The 23222-nt window shown below is 52.2% G+C and overlaps 1 long non-coding RNA gene across 1 annotated transcript; it reads right to left on the reverse strand.

Annotated features, from left to right (window-relative positions):
- Positions 1-9811: 9811 nt before the first annotated feature.
- Positions 9812-13654, reverse strand: LOC134808987 (uncharacterized). The gene is made up of 4 exons (XR_010153389.1): positions 12521-13654; positions 11524-11702; positions 10287-10430; positions 9812-10189 (listed from the first exon to the last, which is right to left on the reverse strand). It is a non-coding gene; the product is annotated as an uncharacterized LOC134808987 (long non-coding RNA).
- Between the last annotated feature and the right edge of the window lie 9568 nt (positions 13655-23222).

The raw sequence follows: 23222 nt of genomic DNA on the forward strand, positions 1-23222 counted from the left end.
TGAGTTTAGTGGTAGATTTAAGGACACTCGTGAGAAAAACCTCCATTTATACAAGAGGAACGGGACCGTTCCTTATCTGAAGGATGATGTCCCTCAGGAGACGCCTGCTCTCCTCCAGACGGGCTCTAGGGCTGTTCATCTGACCTGCCGTGGAACGTCTCACGTGGCTGCGACGCCAGCCTTTCAATCGTCTCCCATGGATGAAGCCATCGTGGGTGTGTCTTTGGTATGTGTCTCTGTTGCTTGGTCTGCCCTCCTTTTTTTGAGACGGAGCCTCACTCTGTCACCCAGGCTGGAGTGCAATGGCCCAATCTCGGCTCACTGTAACCTCCGCCTCCTGGGTTCAAGCGATTCTCCTGCCTCAGCCTCCCAAGTAGCTGGGATTACAGGCGAGCACCACCACACGCAGCTAACTTTTGTGTTTTTAGCAGAGGCGGGGTCTTGCTCTGTTGCCCAGGCTGGTCTCGAACTCCTAAGCTCAAGCAATCTGCCCACCTTGGCCTCCCAAAGTGCTGGGATTACAGGTGTGAGCGACTGCGCCCGGTCCAGGAAGGGAACTTTAACACATAATGGATAAAGCTGGACCCTCAAGCAAAATAGGAATATTTAAAATCCATTGTTTTGGATTAACTGCAGCATCTCCAGATTATCTTTCTTCCATTTTAAAGTTACCTACAAAGGGTCCATACCTTGACGGTAGCATCAGCCCTCCACAGCCCATCTCTTTCTTTCTTTATTTTATTTTTATTTTTTTAAGACGGAGTCTTGCTCTATTGCCCAGGCTGGAGTGCAGTGGCTTGATCTCGGCTCACTGCAACCTCTGCCTCCTGGATTCAAGCGATTCTCCTGCCTCAGCCTCCCGGATAGCTGGGATTACAGGCGTGTCCCACCACACCTGGCTAATTTTTGTATTTTTAGTAGAGACGGGATTTCACCATGTTGGCCAGGCTGCTCTCAAACTCCTGACCTCAGGTGATCCGCCCGCCTCGGCCTCCCAAAATGCTGGGAGTACAGGCATGAGCCACCACTCCCAGCCAGCCAGCCCATCTCTTTCACTGTTACAACTAACAACTCAAATCCAGGAAAAACAAAGCACCCCCGCCCCCGCCACCACCGCCCTGCCACTGAGGACTCTGCAAAGTAAACCAGTAAACCAAAGCTGTGGAGGTGGCCCCTGTGGGGAAGCCGTTTCCTGGTTTTATCTTCCCTTTTCTCTCGTAGCTTTGCCCCAGGATGGGCCTCAGTTACGGAACTGCACAGAAACACGGAAAGCTAAAACTCCCATAGAAACCTTGTCCTTTTGGCAAGAGAAATTGTGAACAGGGGCCACTGAGGTCCAGAAAGCGTGTGGTGGGGGAATCCCAGAAGGGAGCGAGTGGGAGAAAGAGGCCTTGGGACTCTGAGGAGGAACCAGCAGCAGCCCCGGCTCCCCCACCCGAGCTGCACCTGTGTGGGGTGCACTCAGAGAAGCAACAGGAATTGGCTTTGAAAGTGGAACCTCGACTAGAGCAGAGGCAGCAGAACTTTGTGGTTGGAACTAACCAGGTTGATGGGCACTAAAAAAAAAAAAAAAAAAAAAAAAATCAACATTCTCCAGGGGACTGTTGCGGAGTCTACCCAGCATAACAGTCAAAATGTCCAGTTCATGGCTGGGCGTGGTGCTCACACCTGTGATCCCAGCACTTTGAGAGGCGGAGGCAGGCAAATCGCTTGAGCCCAGGAGTTCGAGACCAGCCTGGGCAACCTGACAAAAATCAGTTTCTACCAAAAAATACAAAAATAAGCTGGGCATGGTGGCATGTGCCTGTATTCCCGCTACTCGGGAGGCTGAGGTGGAAGGATTGCTTGAGCCTGGGATGTGGAGGTTGTAGTGAGCTGAGATTGCACCACTGCACTCCAGCCTGGGCGACAGAGCCAGACCTGGTCTCAAAATTTTTTTAAAAAGCCCAATTCATAATCCCAAATTATGTGACATATAAAAAGTCATGAAAATGTGACCAGTTTCCAAAGGAAAAGTGATACAGTTTGGATATTTTTCCTGCCTAAATCCCATGTTGAATTGTAATCCCCAGTGCTGGAGGTGGGGCCTGGTAGGAGGTGACTGGATCATGGGAACGGGTCTCTCATGAATGGCTTGGGCCACCCCCTTGGTGATAAGTGAATTCTTGTTCTGAGTTTACATGAGATCTGGTCATTTCAAAGTGTGTGGCACCTCTTCCCTGCTCCTCCTCTGCCTTCCACCATGATTGGAAGCTTCCTGAGGCCTCCTCAGAAGCAGATGCTGCGATGCTTCCTGTACAGCTGTAGAACCATGAGCCAGTTAAACTTATTTTCTTATAAATTATCCAGTCTTAGATATTTCTCTCTTTTTTTTTTTTTTTGAAACAGTCTCGCTCTGTTGCCCAGGCTGGAGTGCAGTGGCCTGATCTCGGCTCACTGCAAGTTCCACCTCCTGGGTTCACGCCATTCTCCTGCCTCAGCCTCCCAACTAGCTGGGATTACAGGCACCCGCCACCACGCCCAGCTAATTTTTTGTATTTTTAGTAGAGACAGGGTTTCATTGTGTTAGCCAAGATGGTCTCGAGCTCCTGACCTTGTGATCCGCCCGCCTCAGCCTCCCAAAGTGCTGGGATTACAGGCGTGAGCCACCATGCCTGGTTGCTCAGCTATTTATAGCAATTGCAAGAATGGCCTAATACAGAAATTTGGTACCAAGGAGTAAAGCATTGCTATAGATAGCTGAAAATGTGGAAGCAGCTTTGGACCTGGGTAATGGGCAGAGGTTGGAAGAGTGTGGAGGGCTCAGAAGGAGACAGGATGATGAGGAGGAGTTTGGAGCTTCTTAGAAACTGGTTAAATGATTGTGACCAAAATATTCATAGTGTCGTGGACAGTAGAGGCCAGGTTGACGAGGTCTCAGCTGGAAATGAGGAACTGATTGGAAACTGGAACAAAGGTCATGTGTTCTTTGCTAAGGTTTTGGCAGAGAGCATGGCTGTATTCTGTTCATGCCTCAGGATCCATGGACATTTAAACTTGAGAGTGATGAGTTAGGGTATCTGGTGGAAGAAATCCCTAAGCAGCAAAATGTTCAAAAAGTGGCATGGCTGCTTCTAACAAACTGTACTTAGATGAGGGAGCAAAGGAATGACTTCAAGTTGGAACTTATATTTAAAAGAGAAGCAGAGTGTAAAAGTTTGGAAAATTGGCTGGGTGTGGTGGCTCACACTTGTAATCCCAGCACTTTGGGAAGCCAAAGCAGATAGATACCGTGAGGCCAGGAGTTCAAGACCAGCCTGGCCAACATGGCAAAACCTCATCTCTACTGTTGGGAATAATGCTCAAAATCCTAAGGTGATTGAACACTCAAACAAAGGATTCTTTTTTGTTGTTCTGTTTTGTTTTTGTTTTCGAGATGGAGTCTTGCTCTGTTACCCAGGCTGGAGTGCAGTGGCACTATCTTGGCTCACTACAAGCTCCACCTCCTGGGTTCATACCTCAGCCTCCCAAGTAGATGGGACTACAGACACCCGCCACCATGCCTGGCTAATTTTTTGTATTTTCAGTAGAGACAGGGTTTCACCGTGTTAGCCAGGATGGTCTTGATCTCCTGACCTCATGATCCGCCCACCTCAGGCTCCCAAAGTGCTGGGATTACAGGCATGAGCCACCGCGCCCAACCTCAAACAAAGGATTCTTAGCAAAGCAATTTTACTTCTGCGTAGACAGGTGCTTCTCCTTGGCCAGTTGCCATGAGAGCACACCTGAACAAAGGGGCATGAGGGCCTTTATTTCTGATGCAAGTCCTGTCCCTGTACCCTTTCCCCATTGGCCAGGGTTGGGTTGCACAAACTGAACTAATCCCAGTTGGGTAGACATTTGAACTTTCTTTAGATAAGGTGGGCACGTAAGGGAGAGAGGGAAAGAAGAAGGGGAAGGAGCGTTTGCAATGAGCTAGAGACTAGTCTCCTTTCCAAATAAGGAAAGGAACGTGAGCTGGTACTGATAAGCCTGGTCCTGTGGCGTGTCCAGGCATCTACCAAAGGCAGAAAAGAGAAAAAGGAAAAAGGGGTGGGGGAGGTACTATGAATTAAGGAAGAAAGGATTGATCAGGCTATTTGAAGAGAAACCTCATCATATCCCACATCTACTAAAACTACAAAAATGAGCCGGCTGTGGTGGAGGGCACCTGTAATCCCAGCTACTCGGGAGGCTGAGGCAGGAAAATCACTTGAACCTGGGAGGCGGAGGTTGCAGTGAACCAAGATCACACCACTGCACTCCAGTCTGGCGACAGAATGAGACTTTGTCCGCCACGCAAAAAAAAAAAAAAAAAAAAAAAAAAAAGTTTGGAAAATGCGCAGCCTGGCCAAGTGGCAGAGAAAGAAAAAGCTTTTTCAGGAGAGGAATTCAAGCAGAGTGTGGAGGAACCACTTCTTAGAGATATTTGCATGTTTGAAAATGAGCCGAGAGGTGATGACCAAGCCAATGGAATGATGACCTTCATGACAGCCCCTCCCATCACAGGCCCTGAGGCCTAGGGGAACGAAATGGTTTTGTGGGCCAGGCCCAGGGCCCCACTTCCCTATACAGCCTCAGGGCAGTGCTCCCCACATGGCATCCCAGCAGCTCCAGCTCCAGCTCCAGCCTCAGCTCACAGGGGCCCAGGTACAGCTCAGGCTGCCGCTTTGGAGGTTGCAAGCTGTAAGCCTTGACAGCTTTCACATGGCATTAAGCCTGTGGGTGCGCAGAATGCAAGAGTGAAGGCTTGGCAGCCTCTGTCTAGATTTCAGAGGATGTATGAGAAAGCCCAAGTTCCCAGGCAGATGCCTGCTGCGGGGGGCAGAGCCCCCACAGAGAACCTTTACTAGGGCAGTGCCAAGGAGCAATGTCCACAAATCCCCAAAATCCCATCTTTGACTAATTGAGAGAGTTGGAGCCCCCACACAGAGTCCCCGCTGGGGCACTGCCTAGTGGAGTTGCGAGAAGGGGCCACTGCCCTCCAGAATTCAGAACGGCAAAGTCATCAGCAGCTTGCACCCTGCGGTTTCACAAGCACTCAACAACCTGTGAGAGCAGCGTTGGGGATGGAACCTGCAAAGCCCCGAGGGCGGAGCTGCCCAAGGCCTTGGGAGCCCACCCCTGGCACCAGTGTGCCCTGGATGTGGAGCATGGAGTCAAAGGAGATTGTTTTGGAGCTTTCAGATTTAACACCTGCCCTGCTGGGTTTGGAACTTCCGTGGGACCTGTAGTCCCTTTCATTTGGCTGATTTCTTCCTTTTGGAATGACAGTACTTACCCAGTGCCTATATTCCTATTGCGTCTTGGAAGTAAATTACTTGTATTTTGTTTTACAGTCTCATTGGTGGAAGGGACATGCCTTGTCTCGGGGGAGACTTTGGACTTTTGAGTTAACGCTGGAATCAGTTAAGACTTTGGGGGATTCTTGGGAAGGCATGATAGTATTTTGCAATGTAAGAAGGACGTGAGATTTGGGAGGGGCCCCGGGTGGAATGATATAGTTTGGATATTTGTCCTCGCCCAAATCTCATGTTGAATTGTAATCTCTAGTGTTGGAGGTGGGGCCTGGTGGGAGGTGTTTGGGTCATGGGAGCTCGGGCCATCCCTTGGTGATAAGTGAGCTGTCTCTCTGAGTTCACACGAGATCTGGTCATTTACAAGTGTGTGGCACCTCCCCCATCCCCCCACTTGCTCCTGCCTTTGCCATGTGATGTCTCTCCTCCTGCTTTGCCTTTGACCATGATTGGAAGCCTCCTGGGGCCTCTCCAGAAGCAGATGCCGCTGTGCTTCCTGTACAGCCTGCTGAACCATGAACTAATAAGCCTTTCTTTATAAATGACCCCGTCTCAGGTATTTCTTTATAGCAGTGCAAGAATGATCTAATACAAAAAGACAATCAACAGGCCGGGAGTGATGGCTCATTCCTGTAATCCCAGCACTTTGGGAGGCTGAGGCAGGCAGATCACTTGAGGTCAGGAGTTCGAGACCAGCCTGGTCAACATGGTGAAACTCCATCTCTACTAAAAATACAAAAATTAGTCAGGCATGGTGGCGTGCACCTGTAATCCCAGCTACTCAGGAGGCTGAGGCAGGAGAATCACTTGAACCCAGGATGGGGAGGTTGCAGTGAGCCAAGATCACACCACTGCACTCTAGCCTGGGCAGCAGAGCCAGACTCCATCTCAGAACAAACAAGTAAAAGGATGGGGAAAATATATCACAGAAACACTAATCAAAAGAAAGATGGAGTAGTTGTGTTAATATCAGGCAACGTATATTCAAAACAAATATCAACAGGGATAATGAGAGACATTACTCAATAATAAAAGAAAGCAAAAGAATCCAAATTGTGTATTCACCTAACAATAGAATTTCAAAACACAGGAAGCAAAAACTAACAGAAATGAAAGGTAAAACAATTTCTTACGGTTAGAGACTTTCACCCTCGTCTTTCAGTATTTTGTTGTTGTTTTTAGTCAGGGTCTTGCTCTGGCACCCAAGCTGGAGTGCAGTGGCACAAACATGGCTCACTGAAGCTTCAACCTCCCAGGCTCAAGTGATCCTTCTGCCTCAGCCTCCCGAGCAGCTGGGACTATAGGTACATGCCACCACACCTACCTAATTTTTTTTTTTTTTTTTTTTTTTTTGAGACAGAGTCTCGCTCTGTCGCCCAGGCTGGATTGCAGTGGCGTGATCTCGGCTCACTGCAAGCTCCACCTCCCGGGTTCACTCCATTCTCCTGCCTCAGCCTCCTGAGTAGCTGGGACTACAGGCGCCTGCCACCTCGCCCGGCTAATTTTTGGTATTTTTAGTAGAGGCACGGTTTCACCGTGTTCGCCAGGATGATCTCGATCTCCTGACCTCGTGATCCGCCCGCCTCGGCCTCCCAAAGTGCTGGGATTACAGGCGTGGGCCACCAGGCCCGGCCACTAATTTTTTTATTTTTGTAGAAACGGGCTCTTGTCATGTTGCCCAGGCTGGTCTTGAACTCCTGGGTTCAAGTGAACCTCCTGCTTTGGCCTCCCAAAATGCTGCGATTACAGGCATAGTCTACTGTGCCTGGCCCCTCTTTCAGTAATTGAGAGAATAAATAGAAAATCATGAAGGATATAGGACACCTGAACACTGTTAACTGGTTTGACTCAGCTGACATTTATAGAACATTCCACCCAGCAACAGCAGAATACACATTCTATTCAAGTGCATATTGGACATTTACCAAGACATATCATGTTCTGGACCATGAAATAAACCTTAACTAATTTAAAGGAATTGAACTCATACAAAGCATGTGCTCTGACCATAATATCAATCCAAAAGCCAGTAACAAAGAGCTATCTGGAAAATCCACAAATATTAAATTAACCTGTGAGTTAAATAGAAAATCACAAGGGAATTTAGAGGCTGTTTCTAACTGAAAGAAAATGAAAACTAAACATAACATTTATGGATTCTTGCTAAAACAGTGTTTAGAGGAAAACTTAGAATATTAAATGCTTATGTTAAGGTAGAAGAAAAGTCTGAAATCAGTTAGCTAAACTTTCACCTTAATTAATTCAAAAAAGAAGAGCAGATCCAAAGCAAGCAGGAGAAAAGAAACAATAGTGAGTAGACATCAGCAGAAATGAAAACAGAACATCAGAGAAAAATCAGTGAAAGCAAAAACTGGTTATTTGAAAATATCAATAAATTTGAAAAGCTTCAAGCTAGAGTGATCAGGAAAAAAAGAGAAGATACAAATTACAACATTAGCAATGAAAGTGGGAACACCACCCCAGACCCTATAGACATGAAAAATATATTAAGGAAATATTACAGCTGGGCACAGTGGCTCACGCCTGTGATCCTAGCACTTTGGGAGGTCGAGGCGGGTGGATCACAAGGTCAGGAGTTTGAGACCAGCCTGGCCAAAATAGTAAAATGCTATCTCTTCTAAAAATACAAAAAAAATAGCCGGGCATGGTGGCAGACACCTGTAATCCCACTTACTTGGGAGGCTGAGGCAGAAGAATCACTTGAACACAGGAGGTGGAGATTGCAGTGAGCCACGATCACACCATTGTACTCCAGCCCAGGTGACAGAGTGAGACTCCATCTCAAAAAAAAAAAGAAAACAAAGAAAGAAAAAAGTAAATATGAAATATTACAAAGTTTTATGCTCATAAATTTGAAAATTTAGATTTAATGGGAAAATTCCTTGAAAGACTCAAACTGCCAAAGTTCACTCAAGAATAAATAGGTAAACCAAATTGTCATATGTCTATTAAATGCTACCAAACATTTAAGGAAGACTTAATACCAATTCTACACAAACTCTTAAAGAAAATAGAAGAGGAGAGAACACTTTGCAATTCCTTTTATGAGTTCAACATTACCTTGACCCTAAAACCACATAAGGCCATTACAAGAAAAGCAAACAGACCAATATCCCATATGAACATAGATGCAAAATCCTCAACTCATTATTAGCAAATAATCTAGCAATATATAAAAATGAATCTTTATCCTGAAGTAATCTATTTATTCTGGGACAAACAAAATGAGGTTTATCCTGGAAATGCAAGGTTGGTTCAACCTTCAAACATCAGTATCATTCATCGTATCAACAGACTACAAAAAAAAAGAATCTTATGATATCTCAATAGATACAGGAAAAGAATTTGACAAAATTCAACATCCGTTTGTGATAAAAACTCTTAGCAAACTATGAATAAAAAACAACTTCCTTAACTTTTCAGAAGGCATCACAAAAACCCTACAGATAACATCACACTTAATGATAAAAGATTGGATGCTTTCCCCATAAGGAAGGAAACAAGGCAAGGGCGTCTGCTGTCACCACATCTATTCAGCATCACACTGGAGGCCCCGTTCAGTGTAATAAGCAAGAAAATAATAAAATGAACACATATTGGGAAGGAATAAATACACAACTGTCTCTATTTGTGAACAGCATGACTACATAGAAAATCTCAAAGGAGTCTACTAGAACAAATTAGAACATCACAGAATACTAGGTCAATGTACAAAATGAAATGTGTATTTCTATTTGCTAGCAATGAACAATTGGAAACTGAAATTAACATTTTATTTATTTTTATTGACTTACATTTTTAGAGACAGAGTCTTCCTCTGTTGCCCAGGCTGAGTGCAACGGCATGATCACAGCTCACTGCAGCCTCAAACTCCTGGGTGCACGTGATCCTTTGGCCTCAGCCTCCTAAGTACAGGTATGTGCCACAATGGCCAGCTAATTTCTTTTTTTAGAAACAGGGTCTCACTATGCTGCCCAGGCTGGTCTTGAACTCCTGGGCTCAAGCGATCTTCCTGCCTTGGCCTGCCAAAGTGCTAGGATTATGGATGTGAACCACCGCACCCAGCCTATTTTATTTTTATTTTTTTAGAGATAGGGTCTTGCTCTGTTGCCCAGGCCGGAGTGCAGTCATGCAACCATAGCTCATGGTAACCTCAAACTCCTGGGTTCAAGTGATCCTCCTGCCCCGGCCTCCTGAGTAAGTGAGACTACAGGCATGCACCACCATGCTCAGTGCATGCCTTTTTTTTCTTTAAGGTGAGGTCTCCCCGTGTTTCCTAGGCTGATCTGGAACTCCTGGGCTCAAGTGACCCTCCCACTTTGGCCTCCTAAAGTGCTAGGATTACAGGCATGAGCCACTGTGTGTGGCCTGAAATTAACATTTTAAACATGGGGAAACAGACTTCTACTTCCAAGTAGGATGGAGTGCAGCAGATCAAGGCTCCCACTAAGAACTAGAAAGGCCAGGCAAAAATATAAAAATCATCTCTTTAATGGCATCAGAAAGCTACAGAAGCAACAAAGACTAAAGGGGTTAAGCCTCAAAAGAGGAGGGTTCCGTAGGATAAGCAGACCATCTGCAGCCCGCAGTTCCCAAGTGCTTGTTCGTGCTGGGATTAATGACACACGGGAGATTCGAAGGGCAGCTAATCTTGGCAAGAATGAAGACGGGAAAGCTGATCTCTTCTTCAAGACTGTGGCAGGACTGGAAGCTGCGTGAAAACGCTGGTTGAAGAGCTAATTTGAAACTTCCGGAAGGCAGAGCAGAATTGTTTACCTCGCTCAGGGCTAAGGAAGGGGAGGGCTCTAGTTGTCCACAGCAAACTGTCTGTTAATTTCCTGGAGGATTAGTTCCTAGAAACAAGCAACACAGAGACAGGCTCACGGAAAGGGCAGCTCGTCCTCAGCTCAGCTCAGTCCCCGATTGGAGCGAGGAGGTCACCCTCCTTACCGAGGAAATGGGGGACCCTCTCCGCCGGCTGGAACACAGCGTCATCCAGAGCAGGCTCTGCCCATCTTTTCCTTAGCCGGGTAGTAGAAGTGGCCTCTGCCTACTGAACCGTGCTGCTGTAGGGCACACGCAGCCACGGAACATCTGTGAACAAATGGGCATGGGTGTGTTTCAATAAGCTGCGTTCACAAAAGCAGGCGGCTGCCCCCCGCTGCAGGTTGCTGACCCCGGATCTGGAGCCTCCAGGCTTCAGCGCATGACATCCAGCATTCAGAGACCACAGGGCCAAAAATCAAGAGGAAAAATAGCCCGTGGAAACGGATGCACACAAAGCCAGAGAGTGGAAGTCGCAGCAGAGAACCCCTGAACTCTCTGTGAGTTTTTGTTTAGAGTTTTTGTTTAGAGTTCGAACTCTCTGCGTTTTTGTTTAGATGGAGGAAACAAGGGAGAAAGTAGATTAAAAGATGGAGATTTTTCAACTGAGAACTGGAATCCATATAACACAAAACTTTTTTTTTTTTTTGAGATGGAGTTTCACTCTTGTTGCCCAGGCTGGAGTGCAATGGCACAATCTTGGCTCACCGCAACCTCCGCCTCCCAGGTTCAGTCGATTCTCCTGCCTCAGCCTCCCTAGTAGCTGGGATTACAGGCATGCGCCACCACGCCTGGCTAATTTTGTATTTTTAGTAGAGACGGGGTTTCTCCATGTTGGTCAGGCTGGTCTCGAATCCCCGACCTCAGGTGATCCGCCCGCCTCAGCCTCCCAAAGTGCTGGGATTACAGGCGTGAGGCACCGCTCTCGGCTTATAACACAAAACATTTAAGAATCTCTGCAAATCCCAAGTTTTCCTGCCATGGCAGGTCTGAGCACAAGGCAGCCGGGAGAGGTTTAATCCTGGGTGAGTCAGGCCGAGTTCCAGTTATCACACTGAGAATCACCCAGTAAATGAAGCTGCTGTGACCAAAGTGACCAAAGGCTGTTTAACACCTGCAGGTCTTGGGAGGTCCTGGACCTCATGGAGAGAGAACCATAGAGCGTGGGGAGGTGGGGGCAGAGGCCCCCTGGGGCTGAGCCTGTTCTGAGCAGGTCACGGGGGTCTCCTTTTTTATCCTTCTCCGGTGTGCCTGCCTGGGGGGCTTACTGTCAGCTAGTGTGTGGGGGCAAAGGGCAGACAGGTCCACACAGGTGTTCAGTCTCTTGCACAGCCCTGGGGAAGGGGGGATCTTAGATTCTCACCCAACTCCGGGGAGGCAGGAGCTCCGTATCACATGGTCACTTTGCCCAGCGGGGCCGGTGGCTGGAGCTCAGCGAGGGGACTTGGGTGCAGGCTGCTGTGGAGGGACCGAGGACCCAGGTCTTTATCGCTGGGGCAATGGATGTCAGCACAGGGCTGCTGCAGGGGCCTTCAGTCAGATCTGTAGTTGGAAAACCTCACTGAGTATGGAGACGGGTTTGGACAGGCCAAGGGCTTCTGGGGATCAGGTAAGGGGCCCCTTCCCAGGTCCGGGGTGGAGGGGTCCGGGGCCCGGAGGTGGGTAGACAGATTCAGGAGCTCAAAGTTGACAAGACATGGGGGCTAGGCTGGGGGTCGGGGGAGGAGAGTGAAGGAAGAGGAAACAGAAAGGGTGACACCAAGGTTCCCAGCTCTATGTGTGGGGATACGGAGGGACCATGGCCTGAGGCTGCGACCTGGCAGGGGGTCTGCCTGGCGACTGTCAGGTAGGCGGTTGGAGCCACAGATCTGGAGGTTAGCGAAGAGGTCTGGACAATACATATTAGCGGCTGGGCACAGTGGCTCACGCCTGAAATCCCAGCACTTTGGGAGGCCGAGGCAGAAGGATCGCTTGAGCCCAGGAATTCAAGACCAGTCTGGGCAACATAGCAAGACCCTATCTCTAGAAAAAAACTTTAAAAAAAATTAGTTGGGCATGGTGGTGCACGCCTGTAGTCTCAGTTACTCAGAAGGCTTAGGCGAGAGGATTGCTTGAGCCCCGGAGGTTGAGGCTGCAGTGAGACCAGATCACGCTTGGGTGACAGAACAAGCAAGACCCTGTCTCCAAAAAAAAGAGACAAATACGCATATGAGAGCCATCTGAGTCTACAGGGGAGAGTGTTAAGCTCCACCCTACCTGTGCCAGGGCCCACGGCTCCCGTTGACAAATGGCCTTAGGAGGCCTGGGGCTTACTGAGAGGGGCAAGCTCGTCTAGGAGATCCAAAGTTTAAGGACATCACCTGAAAGCAGTGTGTGCTCGCGGGCACTCAGGCGCCCGTCTGCGGTGCAATCGTGGACAGGATAGCCTGGGCTCCACCGTGCTTGGTTAAAGGGGCCGAAGGAGGCCCCAGGCGGTCAGCTCAGGGGGTTCCAGCTCGCCCCTGCTGTGGGGGGGATGGTCTTCGTTGAGGTTTGGTGGAGATGCTCCTGGAGGTGCACCTTTGCTCCACAGCTGGGGCTGGGCCTCACGTCGGGAGCAGCCGGCAGCATTGAGAGCTGCATTTGCAGGGCGGGGAGGCCGTGACTGCAGCCACACCCAGGGGTAGAGCCAGCTGCGCCCCAGCCAGCACAGGGCCTGCGGTTGGACTAAAGGCTGGTCCTTGGGCCAGGCTGGCTCCGGTGTTTCCCTTCAGCTCTCAGGTTCTATCCAGCCTTTCCGGAAACCTACTCATCTCCCAGTTTCCTGCCAAGAAACCCCATTACTACTGAAGTCTCAGACTCTCGACTGCCAGGCCTGGTGGGTGAAGCTGCCTCCAGCCGGGAAGAGGCCTTGGAGGCGCCGGGAGGGCCCAGCTTCCCCGTGCCCGGCCGCGTGGCCTTGGGAAAGCCCCTCAGTGCTCCGGGCCTCCGTGTCCCTTTCCACACCATGAGGCTCCTGGCATTTCTCCTGTGACCTGTGGGGTGTCACTGGGGCAGGAGTGGGCAGGCTCCCTGGCTCCTGGCCACCACCCCTCAGCATGGTCTGCTTGGCAGCCAGGGACAGTCTGGGCTTCCACCCAAAGTGTCTGCAGGGAGCAGGTGGGGACGTCCATCCACTGTGCTGTGTCCAACCGCGTCTGTCGTGTTTCTCCACAGAGAGCACCGGGCAGTCGAGGGGGTGCAGGGACTGCGGGGCCTCCCTACAGACACAGTCTGGGTGCCTGGCAGCTCAGGGACCTCCTTTCACACCCTCCACCACCTGCAGATGCCCCCCACATGTGTCTGTCCTCGCTGCTTCTGAAACTCCCCTTGGGCCAAAAGGTGCCCCTGAGTTGGGTCCAGGGAGGCCCCATGTAGCTGAAGGAGCTGAGATTTGGGCCAAAAACCTGCAAGGGGAAGGCAGGTGTAGGGTGTGGACTCCACGGCGTCCTCCAGGCTCACTTCCCCGATGGAAACTGAATGGGAGAACTGACGTTCCAGAGAGAATTCTGGCTCCTTTGAAAAAGGCGGCACACAGAAGACGCTCAACACCATCGCCACCAGGAAATGCAAGTCAAAACCACCAGGAGGCTGGGCGCAGTGGCTCACGTCTGTATTCCCAGCACTTTGGGAGGCCGAGGTGGATGGATCACCTGAGGTCAGGAGTTCAAGACCAGCCTAGCCAACATGGTGAAACTCCGTCTCTACTAAAAATACAAAAATTAGCCGGGCATGGTGGTGGGCACCTATAATCCCAGCTACTCTGGAGGCTGAGGTATAAGAATCGCTTGAACCCAGGAGGCAGAGGTTGCAGTGAGCCAAGATCGCAGCACTGCACTCCAGCGTGGGCGACAGAGCGAGACTCTGTCTGAAAAACAAACAAACAAAACCACCAGGAGATCTGCCTCACACCTTCAGGATGGCTAGAATTAAAAAAACAAAAACAAAAAACAGAAAACCAGTGTGGTGAGGCTGTGAGGAACTGTACCCTGGCTGGCAGGGAGGTAAAATGCTGCAGCCGCTGTGGAAACCAGTTTGGCAGTTTCCCAAAAAGCTAAACATGGAATTTCCATAAGAACCAGCAACTCCACTCCTAGGTACAGACCCAAGCAAGTATCCATCCACTGCCAAATTGAGAAACCAAATGTCAGACATCCCTTCCATGGGGAGCTATCCAGCCATCAACAGGCGGGAAGTTCTGACACAGGCCACAGCGTGGATGAACCCAAGGACATCATGCTCAGTGGAAGAAGCCACATACTGTGTGGTTCCAGTCCCACGAAATGTCCAATGGGCCAGTGCCCAAGGACAGATGCAGGGGAGGGACCACCAGGGCAGGGGAGCGGCCACCAGGGCAGGGAAGGGACCACCAGGGCGGGGGAGGGACCACCAGGGCGGGGGAGTGGCCACCAGGGCAGGGGAGGGGCCACCAGGGCGGGGGAGAGGCCACCAGGGTGGGGGAGGGGCCACCAGGGCAGGGGAGGGGCCACTAGGGCCAGGGAAGAGCCAGTGATTGCCAGTGGCTGGGGTTTCCTTTTGGGGTGATAAAATGTTTTGGGGGCCGGGCACGGTGGCTCATGTCTGTAATCCCAGAACTTTGGGAAGCCGAGGCGGGTGGATCACCTGAGGTCAGGAGTTCGAGACCAGCCTGGCCAACGTCGCAAAACCCTGTCTCTGCTAAAAATACAAAAATTAGTGGGCATGACGGCAGGCACCTGTAATCCCAGCTACTCGGGAGGCTGAGGCAGGAGAATCGCTTGAACCCAGGAGGTGGAGGTTGCAGGGAGCCAAGATCGCGCCACTGCACTCCAGCCTGGGCGACAGAGCAAGACTCCATCTCAAAAAATGTTTTGGAACAAGGTGGATTTGCCACTGTACATCATGAATGTGCTGAATGCCACCACATTGGACTGAACAGAACACTTTAAAATGGGTAATTTTATGTTATGTGAATTTTACCTCAATTTAAGAAAAAGATGTCATAGGGCCGTTTGAAACGCACATCAGAAGGAGCGAATTTCCTGCAGAGCTGAGCCTCCCAGGGCGGCCACACCTTCCCCACACGTTCCCTCGGCAGGTTCCAGGCAGAACACACCGCTCGTCTGCAGGCGCTTGGTGGTGGAGCTGTTTCACACGCAGGAGCTTCTCTTCCCCGCGCCAGCCCAGGAGGAGGGTGTCATTCCTCCCTTCCAAAGACCAGCGACAGGACAGGAGAAGCTTCTGTGACTTTGCCGGGATCAGAGAGAGTCCAGGATTCCAGCCTAGTCCTATCAACCCTGTATCTTGGTGCTCCACCTGCCAACCACCCAGATGCAGGGGCCAGCACAGGACGGCCACTGTCCGAGTCTGTGACCTCTCCCTTGTCCCTGATGTCACACCCCACTTGCTGTGGCCTCTCTATGCTGGTCTCCACGATGCTCAGCCGTCTTCGTCCGGGACACTGCACCCCTTCCGCCGCCCAGCCCACCAGCTACCACTCCCAGGCTGTCCACCAGGTGGCAGTGAAGGTCACCGATGTCAAGTTCGTGGCTCACCCTCCCAGCCCTGCACCCACCCTGGCTGCAGCAGAGTGGTGGGGGCCCAAGGAGCCTTCCAACCTCGTCAGGCCAGGGGGCTGGGATGCCAGGGACCACTTCTCCTGCACAGCAAAGCTTATTATAAAATCCAAATGCGGCTGGGCGTGGTGGCTCACACCTGTAATCCCAGCACTTTGAGAGGCCGAGTTGGGCAGATCGCCTGGGGTCAGGAGTTCAAGACCAGCCTGGCCAACATGGTGAAACACCGCCTCTACTAAAAATACAAAAATTAGCTGTGTGTGGTGGCGGGCGCCTGAAATCCCAGCTACTTGGGAGGTCGAGGCAGGGGAATCGCTTGAACCTGGGAGGCAAAGGTTGCAGTGAGCCAAGATCGTGCCACTGCATTCTAGCCTGGGCGACAGAGCAAGACTCTGTCTCAAAATAAATAAATAAATAAAAATATATAAAACCCAAATGCAGCCAACACAGTGGCTCATGCCTGTAATCCCAGCATGATGGGAGGCCAAGGAAGGCAGATCACTTAAGTCCAGGAGTTTGAGACCAGCCTGGGCAACATAGCGAGACCCCATCTCTACAAAAACACAAAAACTAGCCAGGCGTGGTGGCGCGCATCTGTAGTCCCAACTACTCAGGAGACTGAGGTGGGAAGATCCCTTGAACCCAAGAGTTCAAGGCTACAGTGATCCAAGATCTTACCACTGTCCTCTAGCCTGAGCGACAGAGAGAGAGCCTGTCTCAAAACAAACAACTCCGGCCGGGTGCAGTGGCTTATGCCTGTAATTCCAGCACTTTGGGAGGCCAAGGCAGGCGGATCACGAGGTCAGGAGATCGAGACCATCCTGGCTAACATGGTGAAACCCCGTCTCTACTAAAAATACAAAAAAATTAGCCAGGCGTGGTGGCAGGTGCCTGTAGTCCCAGCTACTCAGGAGGCTGAGGCAGGAGAATCGCTTGAACCCGGGAGACGGAGTTTGCAGTGAGCCAAGATCATGCCACTGCACTCCAGCCTGGGCGACAGAGCAAGACCCTGTCTCAAAACAAAACAAAACAAAAAACACAACAAAAAAACTCCAAATGCATCTGAGTCCCAAGTCCAGTCTCCCAGGCTTGACGCAACAAGGGCAGGGCCCCTTCCAGCCAAGCTAACCCAGCCTCTCCTCCAGCACCTCCAGCCTTTCGGAGACCCTGCCCTGCCCAAAACCACTTGGAAATCACCAACTCAACTTTCCTTGGAACGCACCAGGGCACTCCAATGACGCCGTGTCCTAGCTGGAGTGCCTCGGCTTCTGCAATCCTGTGCAGAATCAAGGTTTTCCCTTGAGCCAAAGAATGAAGAATTACGGCTGAATCCAACACCACTGGCTCCAGGGCCTCTGAAAGCCGAGTCCTGAGGCTGCACAAAGGACTCTGTTGGCTCCTGCAGCTGCAGAGAAAATCTCAAAATCTGAGTGAGAATTAGTGGCAGATTCCAGGGATCAGCAGCCAGCTCTTCACACCAGCCTCGTCTCTGGGCATTGGAGCCACGCCGGCAAAGGTCACGTGCAGCCAGTTGGACTAGGGGTAAAATGCCACCCGAATCTGTTTAGAGTAATTGTTTTCCCCCAGTGGATGGAATATTCTTTTCATCTGGGCAGCTAGGAAACAGCTAAAGTTTTCCATGAACCTCTACAAAGATTTCTGTGTCTTCCAACTTTGTGAGAAGAAAAAGAACTTGCTGGGGGAAATGATATTCTCGAGCTTAACACTCAAATCATGTTTTCTCGAAATCATGTTACTTTCTGGCCAAGTATGCCGGCGAAGCCACTGAGACACGCTCCGCACATCTTTAGAACATAAAGGCCCTGGCAGTAGCTTGCGGCGCTCTTTGGAAAACTGCTCGGCTCTCACTAGAAACACAGCCACGCCTCCTCTGGGCCCCGGTAGCTCTGGCGTTAAGTCGGCTGGAGACTGGCTTGGCCATGGCCGCCACCTCCAGCCAGCCCTGGGGCAACTGCCCCCGGCTGCGTCCCACCCTGCCCGCCTCCTAGCCCCTAGCCAGAGGCAGCTGTGTGGCTCCGTGGCTGGGCTGGGGCGCTGCGGCTCTGCGCACGATAAGCCAGGGAGCTCCTTCCTTAGCACCGCTGGCTCCAGGAGCACCTATTTAGGTAAACTCCATTCCTGCAGGTGTCCTCCCCGCTACACATCCAGCCTGGCCCCTCGGCCAGTTTTGCCTTCACCCTGTGCAGTTCATCAAGACATCCCCCTTTCATCAAAGCTCTTCTAGCACATTCTGAGGCGAGCCATAGAGGGACATGAGGGTAGTTACGTCTCATCAAAGAGAAAGGGACCTCATATTTCTGGAGCACCTACCACGCACACGGGCTGACTGTGGGCTCCCATGGCCGGTGGGACAAAGGGCCCCAACTGCTGTGTGGTCTGATGCTGTGCAAATGAACATCTGTGCGAGTGGCCACGCTTCCCCATCGGAGCAGCCCTGTCGGGTCAGCGCGGCCAGAAAGCTGCGCTGCACTTCCCCTGTTAGGGTCTAAGGTGGAAGACCCCTTCCAGATGTCCTTGGTTTCTAGATGGACAAGAAGAAATAGCGTGTGGCTCTCAGGTTAGGAGAAGGAAGCAGAGTGCCAGGGAGAGCCGGGAAGGAGGAGGCACCAGGGCACCTGAGGCTGTCCCTGTTCCACCTCCGGGGGTACATGTCTGGACCACTCATGACAGGCCCCACTGCATCACGACCCCAGACAGGAGACGGCAGGGCAGCCTCAGACTCCCCTGCCTAAGTTCAACTCCGAGCACCGGGGCAGGCGTGCTTCCCGCACGTCACTGGGGAGGCCATGCTCTCTCTCGTGTATCTGGACTCACGACGTCCACCCGGCTCGTCTGTATTCCGTCTGGGCGGACGTGACACTGGGCTGCTCCACTGGGAAAACACTGACCAGTCATCGGAATGTTTACAGAGACAGTGTCAGGCAGCGGGCCGGGGAAACTGTCCTCCAAGTCCCCCACCCTCTAGGCACCTAAGTGGGGTTTTATAGGATCTGCTGCAAGAAGATAAAGTGAGATTTTAGGGCTGAAGACAACATTTCAAAATCTGGCTTTAAATAAACATGGAATAAAAGAGAGAGAGAGAGAGCGCGAGCAAGAGTGAGAGCGCGGAGCCTCCAGCAGCTGAAATTAGAAGCAGCCAGCCCCGGGCAGGGAAGCCATCTGCGCGGCGCCCAGCAGCATGGAGACGTCTGGGTCCTCCCTGACGGCATGCGAAGCGGCACCCGCAGGTACAGCTCTCCTGTCTCCTGTCTGCAGGGACCTGAGGGAACACACTGAGGTCTTGTTTTCCAGGTGTCCTCCAATTTCAGATTCTGAAGAACAGATTCCCTCCGCTCCCATCCAGAAATACCTTTCAGATCACTTTCAAGGCAGTTTAAGTCATTTAAGAAGCAGAGTGATAAGAAAACAAAGACAACGTTTCAGGCGGTAAATGAAGACTAATTATACTGAGCGTTAAGCAAAGTTCGTCTTTCTTCGTCTTTGCTCTGGGAGGTTGAGCCGAGTACGGCCCCCAGTGCCAGGAGGGGCCAGTGCTCAGTGTCCTCACACAGGTCCGTCTTCCTGCTCACCCAGTCACTGGCCACTCTCACCCCATGCTGGGTTCAGAAGATGGCGAGTGGGCCTGGGACTGGGGCGGGCTCCCACTCCTGCCCGGGGTGGCCTGGGACTGGGGCGGGCTCCCACTCCTGCCCGGGGTGGTGCTGCGTTGTGGGCACCCGTGTCCCTCCTCCCCCTCCACCCTGCCCAGCTCCAGACGTGTGGCTGAAGCGACCAGCTCGGCCAGTTCATCCCGGCGCCACATGTGTCCTTCCTCCGGCCCCAGACCCCAGCCTCACCTGGGCCAGTGCAGGAGAGCCCAGCTACGCTGGGTGCGCTTCAGGCTGTCACCTGCCCGAGTTATTTAAATCCACATTGTCAGCTAATGTATTCTAATAAGCAAGTGGGTGACCGGGCTGGCAGGCTCCGGATGACGCTGACATATAGCAAGGGGGGAGGAGCACGGAGCGAAACTCTGAGACTCACTTGCGCCCCGGTGCTCACCCCCGCACTGCCTCCCACAGGCACCTGGAGTCACGCCACGCGATGTGAGCTGGATTATATAAGGGGGCTTGTTGCTGGGGAACCTCTCCCCGCCCACCCCCGCCAGGGCAGGCTCTGGAGGGAGGCCACATGTCGTCTGTCCCCACCACCCTCAGAAGGAAGCCCCTCCGGCCTTTCTGGCCTGGTCTGTAGGGAAGCTCTGTCTGTAGGCCGCCTCACTTTGAGGGCTGAGGCTGGACCACGGCAACACAGGGTCAGGAAGGGCCCGAGAGGCCATGCCCACACTCCTCTGTCCACGTGGAGCTCAGAGCAGGCAGGGTCTCCCTGCCTTAGAGACAGTGGCCTCATCCTGTCCTCCAGAACTTCCTCCCCATCACGGGCCATGTACTCTCTGTGAGAGGAGAGAGGGGACATCAGATGCCCGGACGGGCAGCAATGCATCTCCCTGGCTATGGCCAGAAGTCTGGCCAACACTATGGCTGCAGGACAGCCATGAGCCACGCTGGGTTGTGGGCAGCAAACCCAAGGCACCATCTGCCAAGGAGGCCAGGTGAGAACCACGTCTGGGGTGGCAGAAGGGCTGAGCCGTCAGCAGGACCCTCGCGCCTCACAGCCCCAGCTCCACTGCGGGCAGTCCAGCCGCAGCCACAGACAGGGGAGGGGCAGGCCCACGTGCCTGTCCTCGGGATAAGGGGCCACTCCACAGGGTGCTGGCCCCCTGGGGCTCTCTGTGATCAGCAGCACCAGACCACAGGGGCAACAGCTCCATCCACTGACCCCAAGGTGGACAGAGTGGGGACCTGGGGGCCAGGACGAGATTCCAGGGTGAGGCACAGGTGACGCCTTCGGACTCCTGCAGGTAAAACTGGAGGCCTGTGCAAGATCACTGCCCACTCCCATGACAACCTTAACTCTAGCACATTTTTCATTCATGCAATTGTTACAAAGATACCGCCACCCCCCCACCCCCCCAGCCCAGTTTTCCCTTTGGTGACATCTTGCATCAGTACGTGTGTTTATGATGATCAATGAATCAATGCTGCTACATTATTATTAACTACAGCCCATACTTTATTCATATTTCCTCAGTTTCCCTCCAATGTCTTCTTTCTCTCCCAGGACCCCACCCAGGATCCCACGTGACATTTAGGGATCAGCTGTCTCCAGGTTCCTCTAGGCTGTGACAGTTTCTCAGACTTTGCTTGGTTGTTTTTTGGTTTTTGGTTTTTTTTATTTTGAGACGGAGTCTCATTCTGTCACCCAGGCCAGAATGCAGTGGCGTGATCTCAGCTCACTGCAACCCCCGCCTCCTGGGTTCAAGCAATTCTCCTGCCTCAGCCTCCCGAGTAGCTGGGACTGCAGGCGCCTGCCACCACGCCCGGCTAATTTTTGTATTTTTAGAGATGGGATTTCACCATGTTGGATAGGCTGGTCTCAAACTTCTGACCTTGTGATCTGCCCGCCTCAGCCTCCCAAAGTGCTGGGATTAAGGTGTGAGCCACCGCGCCCGGCCCACTTTCCTTGGTTTTGACGACTTGGGAAGTTTTGAGGAGGGCCGGTCGGTTTTTCTGTAGAGTGTCCCCCTGTTGGGATTTGCCTAATGTTTCTTTTCTTTTCTTTTCTTTTCGAGACAGGGTCTTGCTTTGTCGCCAAGGCTGGAGTGCAGTGGTGTGATCACAGCTCACTGCAGCCTTGACCTCCTGGGCTCCAGTGATCCTCCCACCTCAGCCTCTAGTAGCTAGGACCACAGGCATGTGCCATCACGCCTGGCTAATTAAAAAAAAATTTTTTTTTGTAGAGATGGGGTCTCACTATGTTGCCCAGACTGCTCTCGAACAATCTTCCCACCTCGGCCTCCCAAAGTGCTGCGATCACAAGTGTAAGCCACTGCGCCCGGTCTGCCAGTGTTTTTCTAATACTAAGACAAGGGTTATGGGTCTGGGAGGAAGAGCCCAGTGGTGAAGCGCCCTCCTGTCACATCTGCCCGTGTGACCTCTCGGTGATGGTGCCAGCCTTGACCTCTGGGCTGAGACAGTGGGTCGGGCTCTCCACTGTGGAGACGCCTTGCCTACCTCCCACGCTGTGCTCTCTGGAAGGAAATCACCATGTGCAGCCCACACAGAAGGGGCACGAGCTGGGGCCCCCTCCCTGCGCCCCTTACTTTTGAGACGAAGTTTTGCTTGTCGCCCAGGCTGGAGTGCAATGGCACAATCTCGGCTCACTGCAACCTCTACTTCCTGGGTTCAAGCGATCCTCCTACCTCAGCCTCCCAAGTAGCTGGGATTACAGGTGCCCGCCACCATGCCTGGCTAATTTTTTGTATTTTCAGCAGAGATGCGGTTTCACCATGTTGGCCAGGCTGGTTTTGAACTCCTGACCCCAGTTGATCCGCCCGCCTCAGCCTCCCAAAGTGGTGTGATTACAGGCGTGAGCCACTGTGCCCGGCCGGGCCCCTTCCTTTTAAATAGCCTCTGGAGTGACCATCTGTGTTGGCTGGGAGCTCTTCAGAATGTCCCATCCAGTTGCTGATGATAACGATCACCTCTCGGGTGCGCTGGTCCCATTCTCTGCGCGGTTTATGTCGCTTTATGCCTGGACTCCTCCCAACAATGTTCTGCCCTCCACTCAGGGGGTGCTCAGAGAGGCTGTGACACCCGCCCCCGGCAACCAGCCAGTCATCTAGCACAGTGGCCCCCGGGCCCGCCTATGCCAAATGATGCCCCCTTGGCGCTGCCCACCCCCTAAATGCACACCATGCCTGCCGATGTCAGCACTCGCCCTGTCCCACTTGCCCTGGCGGGAAACAGCCTGCAGTGAAAACGTCGCTCTGCCTTTTATGCTGGACAAAGCCGAAGTGTGCTGGAGGTGGCTGAGCCAGGCTTCCCGTGGCAAGGAGCGGGCCTCCTGACCCCACAGCCCTGGCTCCCACCCTCGATGTGCTCCTGCCTTTGCCTTCTTGCTGATAACGCTGCCATTGGTGCTGATAACGCTGCCATTGGTGAAGAACATGGGAGCCCATCCAGCCCATCCAGGAAGCAAAGAAATGGTGCTCCAGACACCATGCGGACAGCTTCACCCGCTGACCCCGGCCAGGCCCAGCTGCTCCCACAGCACCTGGCATGGAGGGGGAAGTGAGCAAGGGCAGGCGGGGAGAGAAGAGGCTCGCCCTCCTGGCTCTGCCCCAGACACCCGTCCGATAGCACTTCAGTGCCTTCCGGTCTCTCCTGCTCTGGAACTTTCTGGTTACTGATTACAAGTGCTTTAATCCAGGAATGAAAAGAAGGAAGAGGAGTTCTGATTGGGTGGACCCTTCTCTTGGAGAGAAGGCAAAGCTGCCAGGCAGAGGGTGGGAGGGGGAGGAAGAGGAGAGAGGAAGCTCCCTTGACAGGCATAAAACGTCCCTGTGATTGCGGACAAGTGGCTACTC

Source organism: Pan troglodytes, chromosome 19 (assembly GCF_028858775.2).
Source record: "Pan troglodytes isolate AG18354 chromosome 19, NHGRI_mPanTro3-v2.0_pri, whole genome shotgun sequence".
NCBI classification, from domain to species: Eukaryota; Metazoa; Chordata; class Mammalia; order Primates; family Hominidae; genus Pan; species Pan troglodytes.